Raw genomic sequence first — 22,188 nt, forward strand, 5'->3', positions numbered from 1 at the left:
CACACTTCTGATATTTTAAGACAAATATCTAGAGGCAGAATCACTAGGGCAAGGGACATAAGCATGTTGAACGGCTCTTGTTATATATTTCTTAAAATATAAAAAGTTTTAAAACTTTTTCTTAAAACATGTAAGGACTATCTAAAGAAAGTTATGGAGAGAAATGACAGGTTTGGGTTTTTGTTTTTTGGGGTTTTATGTTTTTGTTCTTGTTTTTTTAGTCCTATTGCCTCATTTCCTTTAGCCTGGGCCAGTCTAAGTATTTGTCATCTTTAGAGTTTAGAATTCCTCCTGCTTTCATGTTTTTCTCCTGCGTCTTGGGAGCACTCACTCTAGAGATTCCTCTATTATCAGTGGTCTGTGTTGCCTTGCCCACATTTGGTGGCCTGTGACCTAAGGTTCAAGGGCACTCTAATGGACCCTGCACTGAACCAGGAATTTCTTTGTAGGGAGTTGATTTCAAGGCTAGAACACACATTAAATCAAAGGCTTATTGTCTTAAAAAAAAAGCAAATAAACTATACAAGAAATGCTGATTCCGTTGAATTCAAAATCCTCTGTTAATAGCTTCTTGACTCTGTATTTCTACACGCTCTTTCCAGCATTTTAGCTGATTTCAGGAATATCAAGAAACACTGTTAGCCACAGAAAAAGTTGTTGATTCCAAAGAACTCAACAATGGTCATTTTTGAATATGACGTTTGGTTTATGCAAGGAAGTTAGGGGTAGTTCAACTTTTTCTTTTACATAATAAAAAACTGAGTTTGCTGTTTACATTTAAAAGGCAGCTAGGATTTCTAAGTGCATCATGAAGCTTCTGTTCTTTTTTCTAAAAATCTACTTTTCAAGGAGCATGGCATATACTCATGTGAATCATAAATATACCCTTCCTCTCCTCTTTAGGCAAGTTGTATCTTAGTTATTATTATAATATACATATTTTCTTAAATGCTTGATACTTTTTCATGTTCTACTCCCCCCCTTTACCTTTTTTTAACTTTGTCTTCTATATTATACAAAACATAGTCTGAAAAATTTATGCCAAACAATTTAATATTATGTGCCAGTACAGTCACCAAATGTATTCTCATATTTCAGGAACTTAGGTATATAGACACTCCTGCTGATAGAATCATAGATTCCAAGGAAAAATTGGAGTTAGCTGGGATCTTGGGATATTAGCCATAACTTACTCATTTGGGTAAAGAAATCACAGTCCAGGGAAGAGAAAAGGTTGATTACTGAATCTTTGGGTTAGTCATTTAATCAAGGATATGGAACAGGAAAAATAATAGTCATGGTGACCGACTTCTTTATAGCCTTTTACAGTTTATTAAAAAAGCTCTCATTCAACATTAAAATGTACCTCAGTTCCGGGCTTTCAGCAAATGAAACCCCCACACATTCCATGTCTCTCCAGGAGCCCATGTGGCTGATTATATATCTGGTATTTATTTCATTTATTGATTGTTGCTGGTGATAGTACCTTTCACTTAGAGCCTCAAGAGGCATTTAAGATGAATTCATGCACAAAACAGAAGGCTATCATTTTGGATGGGCTGATTTTTAAATGGAGAGTAACACACCTTGCCCTAAAAGTTAAGAAAATAGGGGCGCCTGGGTGGCTTACTCAGTCAAGCATCTGGCTCTTGAGTTCAGTTCAGGTCATGATCTCAGGGTCCTGAGATCGAGCCCCGTGTAGGGTTCCATGCTCAGCAGGGAGTCTGCTCAGAATTCCCTCCCTCTGCTCCTCCCCCTGCTGGCATGCGTGCTCTCTCTCTCTCTCTCTCTCTCTCTCTCAAATATATAAATAAAATCTTTAAAAAAAAAAGTCAAGAAACTGAGGCCACATCTGAGCAGCAGAATCACAATATCAGTGGGATTTTCAGATTTTTTTTTTAAAAGGTGTTACTGGTTACATCTGCCGCCTAGAACACCGGGGACCAAATCAGATCTGTGGGTTTCGCCAATGAAGGCATCTGATATGACGCCTTGGCCACTTACATTTTCACAGAAGAGGACCGTAAACATTTCTGTGATGTCAGAAAGTAATGCTAATCGCTCATCCGGAAAACACTGTCCCATGAATTCATTCATATTTTCCACGGTTACTGGGCACCTCTGGTTTTCAGGCACAGAACGAGGGATGCAGAGGAGAACAAGACACGCGTCCTGCCCTCAACGTGTCCCTGGTCCAGTGGCACATCTGCGCAGCTGCATCTAGAGCAGCTATCTCGAATCCTGGGACAGCTGCACCTCCTCTGTGGAAGGTGGCATTGATCCTTATGACCACGTGGGACAGCTGTTGGGTGACCGTCCCCTCTGTGCAGTGGGTTTCACAGCAGCATGCCTTTCCTGATCTTCAGCAGGGTGTATCCGTGTCCTAGGGCCGCTATAACAAACGAGCACAACCTGGGGGGGCTTAAAACAACAAGATTTTATTCCCACGGTTCCGGAGGCTAGAAGTTCACGATCAGAGTGTCAGCAGGGCCATGCTCTCTCTGAAGGCTCGAGGGGAGAATTTGTCCTGTGCCTTGCTCTTCCCTCCAGCTATTGCTAGCACTGCCTGGCATTTCTTTGGCTCGTAGACACATGGCTCCAATCTCCGTGTCTGGTGTCACGTGGTGTCCTCTCTGGGGTCTCTTCTCCTCTTCTGGTCAGGACGACAGTCAGGTTGGATTAGGCCCCGGCTGACCCCCGCTAACCGTCCCGTCTTCACTTGATTACATCTCCAGAGACCCTATGTCCAAATAAGGTCACATTCACAGTGACCCTGGACTGAGCAACCCCCAGGGTCACCTCCCAGGGATTAGGACCTCAGCGAATCTCTTTGAGGGATGCAATTCCATCCATCACACAGGGATCTGATACATCTATGCCCTCTTCCCAGCAGAGACAGTAAAACACACCAGTTAGCCCCCTTCGGATGGTGGGCCGCAGCTTCGCGCGGCTGGGCTCAAGGATAAACCCGGAGCGCCCAGGTGCCCTGGGCTCCAGAGTGGGCCACGGACGGGTAAAATAATGTGCAATGTGTTTTGGGGGCTAAGAAGACAGAGTAGGTTAAAGTAGACCTTCAAATGAGTGACATTTCAGGTGTCCTCTCTTTCATCTTTATGTGTCGATAACACATTATCCTTCATCCTAATGTCTTTTTCTCCTTGTTCCGGGGAAGCAGCAAAGAGAGGAAAGGTGCCGAGCTCCCGCTGCAAATTAGGTGCCATTCGGCACCCCCATTGATTCGGGCTACTCGCCGCTCGTTCTCTGCAACAGAGGTTGCAGCGACCGTCCCGACAGATCCTGTTGTGCTCCTCGTGACTGAGCCGGAATGGCCTACCTGTGCGTGCTTTTATTCGGGAAACCTGCACATCCGGTTTCCATTTCAATCATTTGTGTTGGGAGTGTTTCCCCCTAACAAACACACAGTTGTAAAGAGTCCCGTTTGGCCTGCAGCGCTGTTCCCACTGGCCTCCGTTGGAAGGTTGGCAAATAATCATCCAACTGGCGGAAGCCAAAATAGCCAGCCCTCTGGACTGCTCACCTTAATATTATGGAAGGCTTTGAATACTCTAGATTAACTCCATAATCTGGTGTTAAGAACTACCAGGACTCGGAGTCAGGGAGGGGTAGTTCCCTAAAGAAAACTAGGATCCCAGTATCACAGGAAGAAATGGACGTTGAGCAGGAAAAAGCAGCAGATGTCCACTACGTTACACACACACACACACACGCACACACACACACAAGTAAATTGTTGCGAGATTCTGACCAAGAACTACAAAATCAACCTCAGCTTTTTTAAGTGACTTTAAAAGAGGTCAGCTTCCAGCTTCCTTCATAGATTTTCTGATTACCCCGCCACTAGTAACCAAGCCAGCAATAAATTCTTTGTTTCTCTTACAAATCAAAGTTGTCCAGGAACATTTCTTGTTAATCCCTATTTTAGAGTATTGCATAATTCCCGAATTCTTCTTTCAGGAATAAAGGTGGCAAACAGATACAGATAAAAACAAAACAAACAAGCAAAATAAAACAAAAGGTTAGAGTGAAATTTTGTTTTTACATCATAGCTTTAGCAGGAAAATCCATTTGGCTGAGTTATTTTTGAACAGAGAGCAAATAATGATCCAGGTGTAAAAAAAGAACTGGGGCGCCTGGGTGGCTCAGTCGGTTAAGCGTCTGCCTTCGGCTCAGGTCATGATCCCGGAGTCGGGCTCCCAGCTCCGCAGAGAGTCTGCTTCAACCTCTCCCTCTTCCCCGCCTCCCTGCTTGTGCGTGCTCTCTCTCTCTCTCTCTCTCTGAAATAAATAAATAAATAAATAAAATCTTAATAAAAAAGTAGAAGAAGAAGAAAGCAATCACTATTTATAATAGGGACAATGTTACCAAGAGAGAAAAGAGGATGGACAGTGGGAGATAGGTAACAGTTTCTGTCACAGGAAGCAAGTGACACTTTCTGTCACAGGGAGAGGCATTGCAGTGAAGGGCTAGTTAGCAAGTATTTATCACCTCCCAGTAATGAAATGGCATGCTCTACCCCAGATTTTGTTCTGCTATGATGCTTCCACCACAAATATCTCCAGGGGTTTTCAGCCCCCCCAAAAGTTCTTAAAAGTACTATCTTATAATAAAGCAAGTTAATTTTAATTTATTATTTTGTTTTCTTAATATTATGGGAAGTTTTGAATGGTGTTAAGAATTGACAGGAACTCTACCAGGTTAGGGTACACGGAGAAACAACAGAGGAACACAGGATTAACGACTTAACATTACCGCAAACCCAACTGTAGAATTCCTGGTTGTGAACTTTTATATCTAATGTATTCATTTGGAGATATTATTTCTATGTTCCCAACTTTTCTTTCCATTGTATGTTTATTGATTTTTTTTTTTAAATCTTGAGATTTGTTTAATTGACAAAATATACTACATTGCATGAGAGAAAGTTACTGGCTGGGTGGGTCCACATATGAGCTTGATGCTTACAATTATTTTATATAAATATCGCCCAAATAACCAATATGTGGTGGCCATTTACGATAAGATTCTAGAAGGATTTAGTGGGTCTGATATAAGCAGAGAGCCCCGAAAAGATAGAATAGCAGGCTATTAAAAATACAAAGGGAGAGGGGTGCCTGGCTGGCTCACTCCATAGAGCATGCAACTCTTGATCTCGGGGTTGTACTTTCAAGCCCCATGTTGGGCCTGGAGATTACTTAAAAAAAAAAAAAGAATATACATATATAAACGGAGATAGAAAACAAACATAATTATCACTGGGAAGAAAATGAGTAGATTTGAATATTTACAAATCAACCGAAAGCAGAGGTAATTTAACAAAGAGAGTGAGAGCACAGTTTTTGGATCATGTCAGGCCTTAAATTCTAATTTAGCTACTTCACAACTATGTAAACTTCACCAAGTCACTTAATGTCTCTGAGCCTCAGTTTCTCCAACCTGTAAAAGAGGGATGATAATATCAACCTCATAGGGATCAGTGTATATAAAGTGTCTAGCATATACAGTGCCTGGATCATAGTATAGTAAACACTTGAAACAACTGATAATAATCAGTGGGTTGGCACCACTAGCCCAGCCCTGGGCTTGATATCAGGTGCAGTTGGGTGATAGAAAAGGTAGATTGTCTATAAAGATTATTGCTTTCACAAGACTCAGGCAAATAGCACCCATGACATTGTCGAGACATCCCACACCACAAGCATCAGTGAGGGCTAAATTCTGGGACACTACACAGGTACCCTGAGGGTAGAGAGGAAAGAGACCGGTGATCATGGGTAAACCCGGGGCTACATACATGGGGACCTGACCTGAGCTTTGAAAGCTATATAGGGTCAGAATAGGTAGGAAGGGGACATTTAAGGTGACCATGCCCAGGACGGATCAGTCCCCCCAGACCACCAAGTAAATGAGTGAATGAATGAATCTAGAGCTAAACAAAAGACAAAGACGGCAAACGTGGGAGAGTGAGGGGAGTCTTTAACTGTCATCTTTGGCGGGTGTTCATGAGCAGAGAGACATGTTGGTCAGAACATAGGGATCCACCTAGGCAGGGCCTTAAAAACTGGTAAGGAGTTTGGGTTGAAGTCGTGGAATTATGGAGCAGAGCGGGAGAAAATGACGCAAAGAGCGCTAAGATCAGTTCAAGGATGGTTAGGAATTGCGCTGTGGGAGGAAGTGGGACAATGCATGTTGGAACGCAAGCGGGAAGGATGAGAGGTAAGGAAAGCAGAGCTGAGGAATGGATAGCGAGACTCAGATAGGAACAGCGGCGAGCCTGGGACCTAAGGCCCAGCCAAATAAGGGAGGGAGAGAGGACCTGAGCTGAAGTTTGGCTCATAGTGACTACAAAATTAGTAGTAATTCTAATAGACAGACGGGCGAGCAGAGAGCGAGAGCCGAAGAGTAGGGGAAGGTGAGCTCAGGGATGTGTTTGCTGGTTTTGAGCCAGGGATGAGGTACACAAGTGGAAAATACCCCATGGGCAGTGAGAAGTTCAAATTTAGAATCTGACACAAAGATAGAGGGGGAGAGAGATTTGGAATTCATTAGTATAGAGACAGTGAACAAAAGTAATGCAAGAGATGAGGTCTCTGGGGGATCAAGATAAATAGAAAGAAACTAGAATACCAAAGACTAAGTCTCAGGCAATGTATAAATTAAAAATATGAAAGTATTCCAGGAATTCTTCATATGAACACAGGAACCTAAAAAGGTCAGTGGTCATTACCAGGGCCGCATTATAACTTTTGTGGTTCCCAGAAATGCTGTGGGCATTTTTGCCTTGGTGGGCCCCTTCCTCCATTAAAAACCATGTCCTACAACTGCAGTGGTGTAAAGACAAATATAATCAAGACTGAATTCATTAATATGTATTCACTATTGTTATACTATTTTCTCCTTTCTGATTTTAAAAGAAATTAAAATTAAAACATTTCTGGGCGCCTGGGTGGCTCAGTCGGTTGAGCATCTGCATTTAGCTAAGGTCATGATCTGGGGTCCTGGGATCGAGCCCCACATCAAGCTCCCTGCTCAGTGGGGGAGTTTGCTTCTCCCTTTCCCTCTGCACCTACCCCCCCACCCCCACTCATGCTCGATCTCTCTCTCTTGAATAAATAAACAAAATCTTTTTAAAAATTAAAACATTTTCAAATGTCTTAAAAATTAAAACTTTTCCCTAAAAGTATCATTGGCCCAGCTATGCCTAATGGTGTGAATAATCCAAAATAATGGGTAATTTTTAAAAACCCCACGTACAGTTGACTTCAGTGTGTGTGTGTGTGTGTGTGTGTGTGTGTGTGTGTGTGTGAAAGTATGCACGCATGTGTAGGTGTGTGCATGTAAGGGGAAATCTGCCTTTTTTTAGAAAATATTATAAGCTAATATATTAAGTAACTTTGATCCTCACAGGTACATAAGCTTTGTTCAGTTGAAATGGCCCTGAATTGAGATGTGTGGCAGAAGGGATTCAGGGTGAGATTGAACCAATGGTTATGGTACTTTACTGTGTATAAGAAAGGAATTTTGTTTTTATTTTTATTTCTTATTTTATTTTTTTTAAGATTTTATTTTTATGTAATCTTTACACCCCACGTGGGGCTCAAACCCACAACCCTGAGATCAAGAGTCACACACTCTACCGCCTGAGCCAGCCAGGCGCCCCAGGAATTTGATTTTTAAAATGCATATTCTTGGGTTCTGCCTCTGGGAGAATATGATTCCCTTGCTAGAATGCATCTTGTACATCCCCAAAGGAGTCGTTTTCAGAATAATTGTGTGTGATTTTGATGTTTCAGGGGCTTAATGCCTACATTTCGTGGAAAAAGGAGTAACAATATACTCTCCACCAAAAACTGGAAACCTGAAGCAGAGGAAGTTTAACTATAAAGAATTTCGGGTCTCAAGTGAAGAAAAAGATGGACGAGAAGTCAGACGGCCTTCCAGGATTTCCTTCATTTAGCAGAGATTCCAGGGAGAGCAGCAAGGACCCAAATATCAAGAAAACAACACAAGGGGACAGAGATTGAAGAAGTTCTTCAACATCGCAGTTCAAGGCCGGGCCCCAGACGTTTGATGAGTATCTACTACGTGCCAAGCACTGAGGACTTTGTAGCCTGGAGTAAAGCAAGGGGCAGTAGAACACACACCTTAAGAACTTCTGAAGTTCTTGCCTTCTTTAAGTTCAGTAGGCACAGGATGTTACTTTAAGAGCCAAAGGGAGAAAAAGAATGGAAGGAGTGATGGCAGAAGTGGCCGATGACTCAGGAAGGATTAGAGATAAGAGTCTCTTCGAGTTGGTCACAGTGAGGTCATTGGCAGCTTTGGTGATAACTACTTCCTGGAGTGGTGGGTGTGGAGGGATGCGAAGTAGCAGGGCTTGTTCCTAAAGTAAGATCCTCAAGTCCGGCCGCGGGAGGTAGAAGAACTGGTTGGTTTTAGAAAAAAATGTCTGCTTCAGTCTTGTCCGGAAATACCTAACATAACGAAAGCCAGGGTGAATGAAGGGCTTGTCATGTGCCTTACACCGCTCAAGGCATGTGGTATGTCATTTCACCCTTCTATCAACCTCTGCAGCAAGTGCTGCTTTTATACCCATTTCACAGGTAAGGAAATGGAGGCACAGCAAGTTTAAGTAACTTGTCCAGGCTCACACAGCTGGTAAAAGTGGAAGAACTGGAATAAAACCCTGGCTCTTTGCCTCCAGGCCCTGCACTCTTAACCACTGGGTGATACTTACCCCTACTGAGTGGTCTCTGGACATATTAGTAAATCTCACATTTACGGTTGACCTTTGAACAATGTGGGTTTGAACTGCGAGTGTCCACTTACATGCAGATTATTAGTCCAGAAATAAAAGACAGTACCATAAATGTATTTTCTCTTACGATTTATTTAATAACGTTTTCTTCTCTCTAGTTTTTTTTTTTAAGATTTATTTATTTATTTGAGAAAGAGAGAGTGTGCAGAGGAGGGGCAGAGTGAAAGAATCCCAAGCAGACTCCCTGCTAAGCTCAGAGCCTGATGTGGGGCTCGATCCCACCACCCTGAGATTACGACCCGAGTCGAAACCAAGAGTCGGACACTCAACCGACTGAGCCACCCAGGTGCCCCATTTCTCTAGTTTACTTTATTGTAAGGATACAGCATATAATACACATAACATACAAAATACGGGTTAATCGACTGTGCGTGTTATTAGTAAGACCTCCGGTCAACAGTAAGCTATTAGTAGTTAAGTTTTGGGGGAATCAAAAGTTACATGTGGATTTTCGACTGGAGGGGGGTCGGCGCCCCTCACCCCTGCATTGTTCAAGGGTCAACTGTATGTCAACTTAGAGAGGAAATGAAGCACAGAAAAGGGGTTTGCCTGTGTTTACTGGGGCTGCAGAGGCAGAAGTGGTGCCTGTCACAGCATGAGTTACGCTCCCAGGACTTCAACCCCAGAGAGTCTGCAGACAGGGATTTGGTGCTCCTCGTACCGTGTGACATAGCGCCAGGCAGCCAAGGGGGAACGGGGCCCCCATTAACAAGAACACACATTTAGTTACCCCCAGCCAGCCCATATCTATCTCTGCATTTCTGGTGCCCTACAAAGAGAAAAGCTTTACTTGAGAAGAAGTGACTTTGTTTCCTCTCTCTGAACATCTAGAAAATTCTGGGGCTTGAAAGCCCTTTCTCCATTAGGCCCAAGTAGTCTTAGGCACACAGTCCCCAACCCCCTTGGCCAGATGGATGGAAAGCTCACTGTGAACCTGACATTTTTAAAAATATTTTAGTAATATATAATAATCATATAACAATATAGTAATATATATGTATACACACAAACACTTTTTGCTTTGGGTTCCTAAGAGGGAAAATACAATCTAAGCATAAAGGGCTATAATTTGCTGCTTCTTTTATCAAAAGTTAATGACATTGCTTCATCAGTATAGAGTGTGTGTAAGTGATCCACTGGCCTTTCTCTTTCCAGTAGTGAAAAAACATGCCTTGGAAATGTGTATATATGGACAAAGGGAAAACTAGAAGGATAATTGTCATAATGATTGGGTAATAAAGTCAGGCCCCGAGTTTTGTGACTCCAATAATTGCCGCTTCTACAACTGCCTCTCTTAAGGAGAATGGTGGTGGAAAAACCATCAGGGACACAGGAAGGGAGACAGTATTATCTGTTGAAGAAAAGTAATAGTGTCAGCTATAACTACATTACTGATAAAAAGAGGTACACATGTCTACCTCCCCAATACATTCTGTGCATATCTTTAAAAAGTATATGTTGGTTTCATTTTTAAAAACCTAATACTACTTCAGTGTTCTAGGGGAACTTACTATTTTTTTTTTTTTTTACAACCCTACGGTAAATTATGGACTTTATAAAGTGTTTTTTTATATATATAATTCTGAATAATCAACTCCTAATTTATGTCTTTTCTAAGGGATACAGCATTCCATGTAGAATGTTCTTAAAGCTCAGTAACAGACACAAATGGTTATTAGCGATAAGAGAAGATTATTATGGAGAATTCACATGGAAAAATCAAATCTTCCTTTCCATTATTTTGGAAATGACGTTGGGCAGGGAGGGACTGACATAAAACCTCAAGGTTGTGCCTGTATCTGGAGAAGCCATCTTGGCATGGTGTCCTCGTCAGAAACTCACACTTCCTGGCTTTGCTCACTGAGCAGCTCGAAAGTGCTCTGAGTTCACACAGGGGTAAGAAGAGAATTGACCATGGTCATTTTCCCTCCTGACCTGTTATAAAACAAACGGACTGGAGTGATTTGCAAACTTTGTTTTCTTTCAGGATGACACAGTGAGCTCCCATCTTGAGTGCTCTATCAGGGTGGGGGTGGGGGGAGCAGGCAGTGGGGTCCTGGCCTTGGGGGTAGGATGTGGTGCAATGCTGTTCTTCATTGGGCACCATCCCGAGGGGCGCCTGAGGATGCAGTGCTGGCTGTGATCCAGGTAAATTGGAGGCAGTCCTAGAAGTAAGAATATCCATCATGCTTAGTAAGATCTTGGGTTGTAACGGTTGCCTTGAGCCTCCAGACATTTTTTATAAAAGCTCTCGGTCATGAAGCTCTCTTTCCGCCTCTGCTGCCATATGTTTTTCCAGCTGGACCTCCACCAGTCTTCCGCTCTCCAGAAAGTTCTCATTCATTCAGCCCAGGGTACCTCGTTGGCTTTTCTGAGGGCTGCTGGAAGTTTCAGCAGGAGTCCTGGCCACGTGGAGAATCGAGCTCCCTGAGCTTGTAGATGAAGGTCTCAGACTGGGAGTCTGTGCCTTCAGACGCTGTGCTTTTCTGACTCAGTTTAAATGTGGAGAAATGTAAATATACACATTTAAATATGTGAAACTGCATCAGAAAAAAAATCTTATTAGCATGCATTTTCTGTGATTCAGACTTCCTCACCAAATCCAGCAGCAGGGAACTTTAAGAACGGGTTTTTGCTCACAGACTGGGATCCACCCACTTACTCTGAGGAACCAGTGGCCTCCGAACCTTGTTTTCCATTGTTCATCTTCTATTCACCTGGGGCACCGGGGATGTTTCAGCTTTTCCAGATGGTGGTTTTCAGATCAGTCGACACAATGGTCGGAGTCACAACTCTTTGACACACTTTGGAGTTCTTGCTTATGGGCCAAGGCTCACCCTTCCAAATTCTAAGCAAATAGTTTGCTCTTTGTGATTCAGACTTGGTTGTTGCCCTGTTGGTCATTTTTCCTTTGCGTGAATTTAGAATTCAGTTCTTCATCCTCAAAAGCCTAAGTGAAAAGGAAACTGTTCACACATTCTCCGTGGCAAATTCTCCTTGGAAAACCCTCATAAGGAATTGGGCTGTCCATGTAAAGATCTTACTTTACTGATATATTTGTGTTTGATTTATAATCAAAACTGAGTCCACTTGCAGATTTTAATCATGCCCTCATTACTCACTGGTAAGTGTTTGACTACACTTTGCCCCCTGCTCCCCGCCCCCACTCCTAACTCAATGCCCCTCCTCCACCCTCCTGGTTTCAGCCTGCCCCCCCATGTGCTGCCACCATGTACGGCCAAATCTTTTCTCATCACCTTCCCACTATGAAATCTGCAGGGGCAAAAATAATACCTATGATAATGTAAAGAGGCCTTGGAACAACTCGAATTAGCAGTACAAAATCCAAAATCTTGACAAGTATTAGTTTGGGTAGACCAATTATATTCAGGAATAGCTGTGAGATTGTGCAATCTGAAACGGTAAAGTATTTTTTTTTAAAGTAGGCAACCAAAAGCAAGATTATGAGGAAATCACACCAATTTTCACTTTCTTTCTAGCTTGTTGGTTTCACTAAATGCTTAAAGGAGAATATAATCACAATATTTCCAAAGTGATTGTGTAACTGCTCAGAAGCTTGACGATGTACCTCCCAACACTCACGATAATACGAGTGGCATATATCTGGTAGGTTACCCATTAAACGAGTGTGACAGATCGTATTTCTGGTTAATTGTTAGTTCCTTATGACCTTAGACTTTGCCTGTGTATTTAATAACACCATCTGCTGTCTCGGGAAGCAATACCACCTTTTTACGTGAGGATTACTGTTCTTACTTCGTAAACAACAGTGCTCAATTGGAGGTGTTGAAACTCTACCATAGAATTATTTAACTTATACTACCTCTGGAAAGCTTGAAGAAAGAAACTGATTTTCTTCCCTAGGCTGGCTTTATTGGCGTCACCTAAAATATCATAATTTATATACTATAATAAAAGCATAAAAATGATTTCCAAGTTGTATTCTTGGTCTGCAAGTTGAAATGTTTTAAAAGACCTCTGACTGTTATGTCTGTCCTGTTTGGCTTCTTCCAGACTAGTTTCTCATAGTGTATAAATCTCTGGGAAATTTCCCAATAAAACAGACAATTAAGAACTAATTCCCACAAAGTGAAATGAAATGAGACTTTTTTTTTAACCATCACTCAAGATTACACCTCTCCATTTGGGGGCATGTTGAGAATCCTGCTGGAGTTCGAGAAATATCAAAACATCTACTAACGTGTCTTCTATAACAAGGCAAATGTTGACGGGGTTTTAAGTGGGCTACCTTTGTTCGGGATCGACAGATAGAAGCACCTGTGAAATGAATTCCTGATGGTTCGGAGGCCAGGAGGGGGGAGTATTTACTTTTAATTTAATTAGGTTCATGCTGTACTGGACTGTAGTGTCATTCTCCAACCCAGGAATCACAACTTCCTAGAAAACAGCGGCTCTATGGAGTGGGAGAACTGGTTTCCACCTAACTGGTATCTCCTGCACAAGGGGGCAGTTGCACTTTTCTGAGTCGGGAGAGACTCCATTCACCAGTTCCTTTGTTTATCTGTCCGCTAACCCATTCCCAGCCTTGATCCCAAAAGGAGCCGAGGTAAATAGAAATTGCTGTTTGATTTTACTAGGGAAATGACAGCTCCTTAAAGGTGAAAACTTTTTCACAGCAAGTGTAATTTTTCATTCCTTAACATGGTGACACTACTAAGAAGTAGAAACGAGCATAGGAGGATAAAGCACTCTAGGTCATGTGTACCCGATTTGGAACTGACATTTGTGACAAACTGTGACAAGGCTCATAGGATTGACCGTGATAAGCCCAGCACTCACACGACCCATAACTTGATGCTAAAATATGGACACTTCACAGGGTATGAGGTTTCAGGGGTTTTTTTTGGGGGGGGGTGGTTAATTACGGGGAACTGGAAAGGTTGGCCTGAACACCCACCACATGAAAATAATCAAGAGGTCGTCTGCCAATAGAAAACAACTTCAAAAGTATGGAATGTAGAATTCTGAGCCTAAACCACTTGACAGCATCCCAAAAAGGCATGTCCTGACATGTTTTCAGTATAAGAGGGCTTCAGCATTCCAGGCTTTTTAAAAGAATGTCTCCTGTTACAGCTAAAAGGGGCTGGTTCTCCTTTTCCACACTCTGAATTCATGGAATCTAGAAGTCTGATTCTGGGACACTCATTTTCAAATATATTGAGTAATTTATGTATGAAAAGCAAGGAATATGGCTCTTTTTTGGTTTTGGAAAAAGAGTTGAAATGAAACATCCACATATAAGTGCTTCCCACCAACACCGTTTTTGAAATATACAGAATTTAAGAAATTTCATTAGGTTTTTTTCATAATCAGACCCAAATAAATGAAACACAGAAGGTTATGAATGCAATATTTGACCTAGTTAACAAATTTCAAAATATCAGGATTCCTAGAACTTATCTCCCCTAACATCCTTTATAAATTCAGTATATAGCCAGCAGAGAAGCTGCACAGCTATTAAGCTGAGGAATCTTGGGTGAGAATACAAAAAAAATCCTCAAGACAAGTTTCCACATCCTGCTGATCTATCCGTGTATGGAAGTTTTTTGTTTTTCTCAACTGACGTCCTCTTGAGTAATCTGAAGGAGCTGTCAATAGGATACTGAATCTTCACCCATTTTATATGAAGTATATACGTATATACATAATCTTTGCCCATATATATTAAGATATACAAGTATATTTAAAATAAAATAAGGCGGTCTCTTGTGGAAAGAAATATTTCCCGTAAGTCTTGAGACACTTTAATTGGGCATATGAATGCTGATATAGATGCTTTTGCCCTGGCTAACTTAAACTAAGTACAGACCGTGGCTTAGGCATTCCTAGCCCGGGATCGGAGCCCAAACCAAGCAGACATAATGTTCTCAGATGATGTGATGATCTGGTAGCCACTTAACCTCACAACTTTATTTAGATGGCACAATGCCCCAAAATATTGGGCAGACACTCACTGGTCATTTCTCTGCATTGTTTCGTGATGCCACGTGTGTCAGAAGACTGTCAGGCTTGGGTTTGTCAAATTCCCCTGTATTCCCGTGAAATCGCGCACCATGGAAAGGGTCTGAGTAGAAATGGTATCGAGTTCAGCATCTCCTCTCCCAGTAGAGAAAAATGCCGGGCCCAGGGTGTCCAAGTGACCTGTCTCAGGTGATCTGCCAGGTGTGTGAACAGAACCTAAGGTTCCTCGGCCACTTCCTGTGCAACTATTTACGTGTACGTAAAAAAAGAACCTGGGAAGAAAACAGAAATAGGAGGTAGCCCACCAGTGGGCTAAAGAAAGAACTGCAGTCTGGGAAACATGGATTCTAGCTGTTGTTTACCTGCATGTTTTCTTGGAAGGCAAAGTCTTCATTGCCTTGGTGCCCCAATAAATTGATAAAGGGAGCAGACAGGACATCTTAGTCATGGTAAAGAAGAATGAATTGATCTGTTGATGCAAATATAAGTAGATCGGTAGGTAGTGGGATAAAAGCAATCTGAAAAATGTTCAAAATCTAGCAATCTCTGAAATGCTAAGAGATAGCCCCTAGGAAGTTCGCATGTGTGTAGTTCCCAGGCAAGTTTCAGACCGGTTTCCTCACTTAGGAATTTGCTGGAAGGGCTGACAAAGTGGGCCAACAAGTCCATCAAAGTTCATCCTACTTGCATTTTTGCTGTCTGTGACCAGCTTTTTAGTAAACACACTATATTTAGGCAGTCATATTAGGAAATCTTTTTCTCTATTTCTGTCTACCAGTGGTCTTTTGTTAGGGCACAAACTCAGGCTGTCTGTTCACAGACAGCTGTACTTGGTTTTCTTCTTCCCTGTGTCAACTCAGTTCTGAGTGTGAATCTTATTAATTGTCTAGGTGGTTTTGCACTCCCCTTGGCAAAGAGGCATTGCCATGTGGGCACAGGAGCCGATGTGCTAATGCATATGCACACTCACTCCAATTAATAAATGACAGTCCACGATGAGTCTTTTAAATTTTTCTTCCATTTTTCCTTCCACAGGGAGCCCTCTGTGTCTCCTCTGTACATAAAACTGACCACACACACACAAAAATGGAGAAATAATTTTACTGTTAAACATTTAGATCTTTGGGTATTATTAGACTATCACCTATACACATAAAATAATTGTTTTAAATGACATTACTACTTTTTTTTTTTTTCCTGTTCTATCCTTTGTTGTGGAGAAGCTGTTGGGTTCGCCCTTAGTGCTTCTTCGGAAAGAATTGTTCTATAAGTAGGTATAATTTAGCGTGGTCTGTGGAGGGGTAAGTTTGGGGTCTTCCTACATCACCATCTTGGACTGGAACTCCTTCTTCTACTTCTTCTTCTTTTTTTTTTTGGTTTTTTGTTTCTAAACACATTAGACTAGAGCAAGTAAGCCACCAGAACAGATTATTGAAACCCAATTGATAAAGGCCAAATTTTCCCGCTGACTGGCATTCTTTTGCAAAATATATTTTCAGCTTGTCAAGAGAAAGTCAGTCTAACTCATATTGGCTCACTTCTTTTTCATAAGAAATACAATGACAATGAAAGCCTATTTGGAATAAGTTATGATCATTTTGCTTCCTATAGGTCCTTTATAATCATGAAATGCTATGGAATATCTGACTTCACGTTATTGTTTTTTCTTTTCAGGGCCCCCTAGCCCCTTGTGTTTATTTGTCTGAGTGCAAAATAGCCAGGACCGGAATCCTATAACAGGAATAAAACGATTTCATGAGATTTTTCCATTTTGTTCTTAAGGAAGCACATCATAAGGAGCTGGAGGTGCAGTATTCCAATTTGGTGACTGCCCAAACCATATCCTCACCCAACTGAATCCCAGAATGGAAGTCTTTTATCCTACCACCAACGTCGATTTTGATCTAAGGTTCATAAGGCCCGTCACAAAATAGCTTGCCATTTAAGGAGTCCCATACCAGGCACGGCGTGGTGGCAACTGTCTCTCATCTCTACCATATCCCTCTATCTGTTGTGATTCTTGGCTGTTCTTTGCATTGCATGTCCTGTGAACTATCCTAGAATTGCTTTTTTTCCTATAAATACAGAGACTGGCACATCTTAACATTCTTTTTGTTAACACTCACAAATGTTAACACTCTCCTGCTAGGCTTCTACACTGTGCTTACATGATTTTTTTAAAAACTCAAAATGCAAGTAGAATCTTCTAGACTGTATCATTAGACAACAGGACTGGATTTCAGTTCTGACACTCACCTTTAATGCTACTGTAGGCAAATCACTTAATCTTTCAATACCTTAGGTTTCTATTTCTGAAAAAGGATGATAAGATAATAGAATTTATGGTTGAACTATCTTTTTTGTAGGTCCATATGAAAGGTATAATAAACACAAGGCAATCATATTATCCTTAACCTTTTAGAATTGTAACATCTTCCATTTTTTCAGTCCCCTTACTACTGAATGTGTATGCAGGAAAGTCAAATTTTAAGTAGGTAAGCTAATGAAAGAAAATTTACCATCTTAATATTTTCAAACATTATCCTTGAAGTTAGTTCACCCCTTTTGTCAGCATCTTCCTCGTGATATCTTTTAAAGGATTTTGGTGAGTGTCTTAAATATCCATTAAACCCACATTCAGACCTTTTTCCAGAAAAGTACATTTCATCATGCTCTTTCCAAAAAGTCAATAGGAGGGTTCTGGCAGCAAATGGCTGTTGAATCCCTTCCAGTTCTCCTACAAATTTCCTTGCAGACTGAGCGAGTGTGTGACCTCAATCTCTCCTTTGTCTGTATTTTTCACTTAGCTCTTTAAATTCTGACACAGTAAGTAGTTAGCCTCCATCAAGACCCCAATTTTTACTCTGAATGGGGACCTATACATATGTTTACACATAGGCTGGTGACTAACAGCTTCTGTGTATAATATGTGGGTGATTAAGAGCTCCTGTGATTTTATTTGGCCTGATTCTTAGACCCTCCACAGAGAGTTTATCTCCTCCACATGCAAAAGTCTCTTTAATATCTGAATGCATTCTGTGCACAGGGGAGGCAGGCTACAGGGAGAGGTCAAACAGAGGGAAAGTATTTCTAAAAAAGTGTATTTGCAATTTGAAAACCAGTAGAACTGTCTCATAAAATACTATTACTTAGAAGAAAGGCTCTCCTATCTACTACAGAAGGTTCATTTGTGTCATGACTCTCCATAGTATGTATAGACGTATTCATATAAACAGATCTGTTCAAGTACATATTTATAATTTTTTTTTAAGTAGAAAAGCCCTGAGTAGCACATGCACTCTTCTGATCTTATGGCCGTTTTGCCCAAGTACAAGGAGCTGAGGTTGTTATCCACAGAAATCCCAATGACACGCGGCTGCCTTTTTTTTTTTTCCTCCTCCAAATATGCCAGGGTCAGAGTTTAAGAAGCTCTAGTATGGTTGCAACATCATGCTATTAATAGAAACTGCACTCTAAAGAATGAAGGCTGTGATTCCACATGTGAATATAGGGTGAAGTGCATGAACTCAGCAGTCTCTAGGAATACCACCTCGTGGACAGCACACACGTTGCAACCCTCCCCCCGCTGTTTGTCCTCAGGGCAGAGTTCCCTCAGGGTCCTCTGGAAGGAACAACTTTTTTTTTTTTTTTTTTACACTGCCCCGTGGACTGTCAGTACAGGGCTGTGGTATGTTAACAAGAGCATCTCCACTGGAGTACGCTCCGGGGACCAGATTCAGATTTTAGATGTTTAAACGCTCACGTGGTGGAGGGCCATGTAAATCGCAGTGTGGGGAGGGCAGATTTCTTCCACCCATTGAGCTATTTCTTAGAACTGCTCCCTTTGGCTTAACATCCGATCACTTCCCTTATTCCTGCCTTTTGATGGTATCATACAGAACAGTTTTCCTTTTGCTCCTTAACTGTGATTTTTATTTAAAAAATAAATCTTAGAAATTAGAGCAGGAAAGGACTAATCTAATCTCAGCAGAAGTGTTCCCCATAGAACATTTCCTTTAGTTCATAAGACAAATTGTAGCATTTCAGCGTGCTGGTTAAAAGCCAGCCTCAACCCACTGTCCCACCAACACTTCGTGCAGCATCCACATGCCTGTCCACATATGAATGTGTAGGAGCACCCTGCAGCCAACCTGGTAACCTTGACTCTGAATGGCAAAGATTATCATAATGCTCTTCTGAAAGGACCTGCAGCCTTAAGCAAGAGGGCAGAGTCTACGTGACTAAAACATACCAACTTCCTCTTTCATAAGTCATCACATGATGAACTACAATTACAATTCCTGCCTTGTCTCTGCGAATTGCAGACGCATTGCCTCACCCTAGAAACCCTGCTTCTGTGTGTGGAGGAGGCGGGTGTAGCTGCTGCAGCAGCCGCTTTGGAAGAGATCCAACTCCAGTCTGTGCCGGGAGGGAGGGCGGAGGGTGGAAGATGAAAACAAAGCTATGTTTACTTAGCATAGATCGATAAAGCTGCTTCAGAGCTACATGAAAGGCCAGGCAGCATGAAAGACTTTTGATACAATATAAGGAATTGCTGCCCCGGATCCAGGGCCAGCCTTAACCCCCTTGATCCCGGAGCCTTTTATGGCAAGAGAGACCAGAACTCAAATAGCCTTTCCATTCTCCAGCAGGCATTTCATTAGGGAAGTTACAACAACTCGGTTTCGACATTAAACTCCTAGTGTAAAATAAAAAGGAAATGTCCTTCATTTGGAGAAGAAAAGCTCCGTTCTACAAAAATCCTTACTTAGTCCCTCTCAAGGCAGAATTTGTAGCTCACTATTTCTATTTTGGGATGAAACGTCAGGCTTTCCTTCAGGGTATTACAGTACCAGCTTGCAGGTAAATGAGTATAATTAGGCCAGGCCTCTAACACAGGGTTGCTGTTGTTGTTGTAGTTGTTTTTAATGTTCCAGTCACTGCCTAGTGGGGGCCATCTCTTGGGGGTGTTCAGATGGCTAGTCTCTCTGCAGCACACAGACTGGACCTCGTCCACTTTGGGCAGTGGCCCAGGGAGAGAAGTCACATGCTACAAGGAGTGGCACAGGGGCTCCATGGAGAGTGACCAGAGGAGCAGGTCCTGAAAGAGGTTCCAGACAGCAGGTACCAGGAGTGACCAAGCCCACTGGCACCAGGGGCTCCAGGGAAGGATCTGGGCAGGTCCAATTCTCCCAGCTAGAAGAGAGTGAGGCAGGATTGCAATTGCAAGCAAGATCCCGGAACAGATGGGGAGACCTTTATGGCAAGCACACCTTCTCTGGAAACCCCCAAGAGAAGACATGCAGGGCTGGCCTGTAAAAACATTTAGGTCTGGCATTACGTTTTCTGTGCCACTTTGGAACAGGTTTCTTCATGTGCTTTAGGCAGCTCCCTCCACTGTATCGCTAAGGGTGTTTTTCCTCTTCCTTGTGGTTAATCCTTTGAAGCAACCTGGCATTTTCAATAGCAACAACTAGAGAGAAACGTCAGCAGGATTTTTTCTCTCTCCACCTACCAATCCAGTTGTAGGAAAGATAATATAATTAGTACCCTGTTCTTCCCACACTTAACCAGCCCATTCCAGTCTCAGGGAGCGATGTGGGCCTGTTTTCCAACAAAAGAAGCTCCAAAGGGCCGCCCTTACAGACTTGAAGTGTCTAAGTCCCAACTGAGAGTGACTAAGCCCGCGTCTATTAGTCAGTAAGACTAACGACCAGCCAAAAGTGATTTACCATAACACACACCAGCTCCTCCTCCCGATAGAAGTGTGAAACTCGAGTGCTCACTTCAGTCTGGGCACAGTCTGCGGCTGCCAACCGTGGCAGAGCGCGGCGGGCCGAGCAGGCTCGGCGGCCGCACCCCGCCTTCGCTGCAGGCGGGTTTGCACACACCAGGGGCTACACCCGGCCTGGGCCGCGCGGTCGGTCCCGCCTCACTACGGCGCCGGGGACTTCCGCCGATGGCCCGGCCCCGCGCAACAGCTGCCTGCGGGGTCCGCGGGCCGGCCAGCCAGGCACCCCCCACGGCCTGCGCGGACCCCTGCGCTCGCGCCCCGCGCCACCTCCAGTCCAAGGTTGGGCCCGGGGGCGGGGCCTAGAGGCCCACTGTCGGCGGAGGGGGCGGAGCCTGCGCGGTGACGCGACCGCGCTGGCCGTAGACCCCGGATCCCTGGAATGTGCATTCGTTCAATGAGGCCGCCAGTGCCAGCGGCGCCGAGTCACGTCCGCGCGGAGCGTGCGCACTCGGCGGCGGCGGCGGCGGCGGCGGCGGCGCACGCGGGCCCGCGGCTCTGCGCCCACGTCACGCGCCCGCCGCGCGGTCCTACATAAGGCGGCTGGGTCCGCCGGTGCCGCGAGGACCTCCCGGTCGGGAGGGAGGGTGGGCGGGGCTGAGAGGAAGTCTCGGGGTTTGCGAGGGGTACGGCGCTCCCGCTCCCCTCCGGGAGGGTTCCGCCGAACGGCTTGTGGACGTGGTCCCTGGCTTGGGAACAGACTCCTCTCTGTTAGTAAAACTTAAGGGCACCGCCGGCGCGTGTGTCCTTCCCAGGCAAATGCGAGTGTGAAAGCACTTAGTGGAGTTCAAATGTAACTCCTTAAAAAAACAAAACTGTGAACCACGCTAGATTTAAAATCCCCATCCTCAAGAGACTGACAGAACCAAGTCACAAAGTGGCCTTGCTTTTTAAAACACGAGCATTAGCACGATTTGTCTCAAACGTTCTGGAGGGGAGGAATGGTGACCGAGTAGTGGAGGCAGCCGAGCGGCTGGAGGGAAGCAAACCACGCTTCCACCGCCTTCACATCAGGGACACCGGTCGCAGAGCGGACAGGCGGCGCTGCCCCGCGGGCGGGCGCCGCGGAGCCGGCTCTCCCGGCAGCGCTCGTTCCCTCTCAGCGCGCAGGGGGGAGGGGAAGGGCGCGAGCGCGGGGGAGGGCGGGCGCGCGCGCGAGGGGAGGGGGCCCGCGCAGGCGCCGTGCGAGGCTGTCGAAGAATCAAGTCTGTAGAAGTGGAGCGGCCGCGGCGGCAGCAGCAGCAGCGACGGCGGCGGCGGAGCTGAGGCGGGCTGGGCGCTGACGCGGGCGCTGGAGAGCGGCGACGCCAGGAGCTGTGAGAGAGCAGCGGAGCGACCAGGGGCTCGCGCCGCGCCCGTGCTCCACGCCGTCCGGCCGCTGCCGCCGCCTCGGCGCGGCATGCCCCGCCGCTCGGGCTGAGCCTGCCCCGGCGGCCGCCCCCCGCCCCCCGCCCCCCCGACCTCCCCGCCCCCCGCCCCGCACTCCGCGCCGGCCGCCGCCGCGACCTGCTGCGCTCCCCCGCGCCCGCGCGGCCCGTCTTCGCCCCGGTCTGGAGGCCGG

The 22,188-nt window shown here is 44.3% G+C and overlaps 1 long non-coding RNA gene across 1 annotated transcript in view; it reads right to left on the bottom strand.

Annotated features, from left to right (window-relative positions):
* LOC141370348 (uncharacterized) overlaps positions 1–22,188 on the bottom strand; it is a 44,046-nt gene that overhangs the window by 8,964 nt on the left and 12,894 nt on the right. The gene's annotated exons all lie outside the window — the stretch shown is intronic.

Source organism: Callorhinus ursinus, unplaced genomic scaffold, assembly GCF_003265705.2.
Source record: "Callorhinus ursinus isolate GAN/ISIS: 27379988/994484 unplaced genomic scaffold, GSC_fseal_2.0 scaffold32, whole genome shotgun sequence".
Lineage (NCBI taxonomy): Eukaryota > Metazoa > Chordata > Mammalia > Carnivora > Otariidae > Callorhinus > Callorhinus ursinus.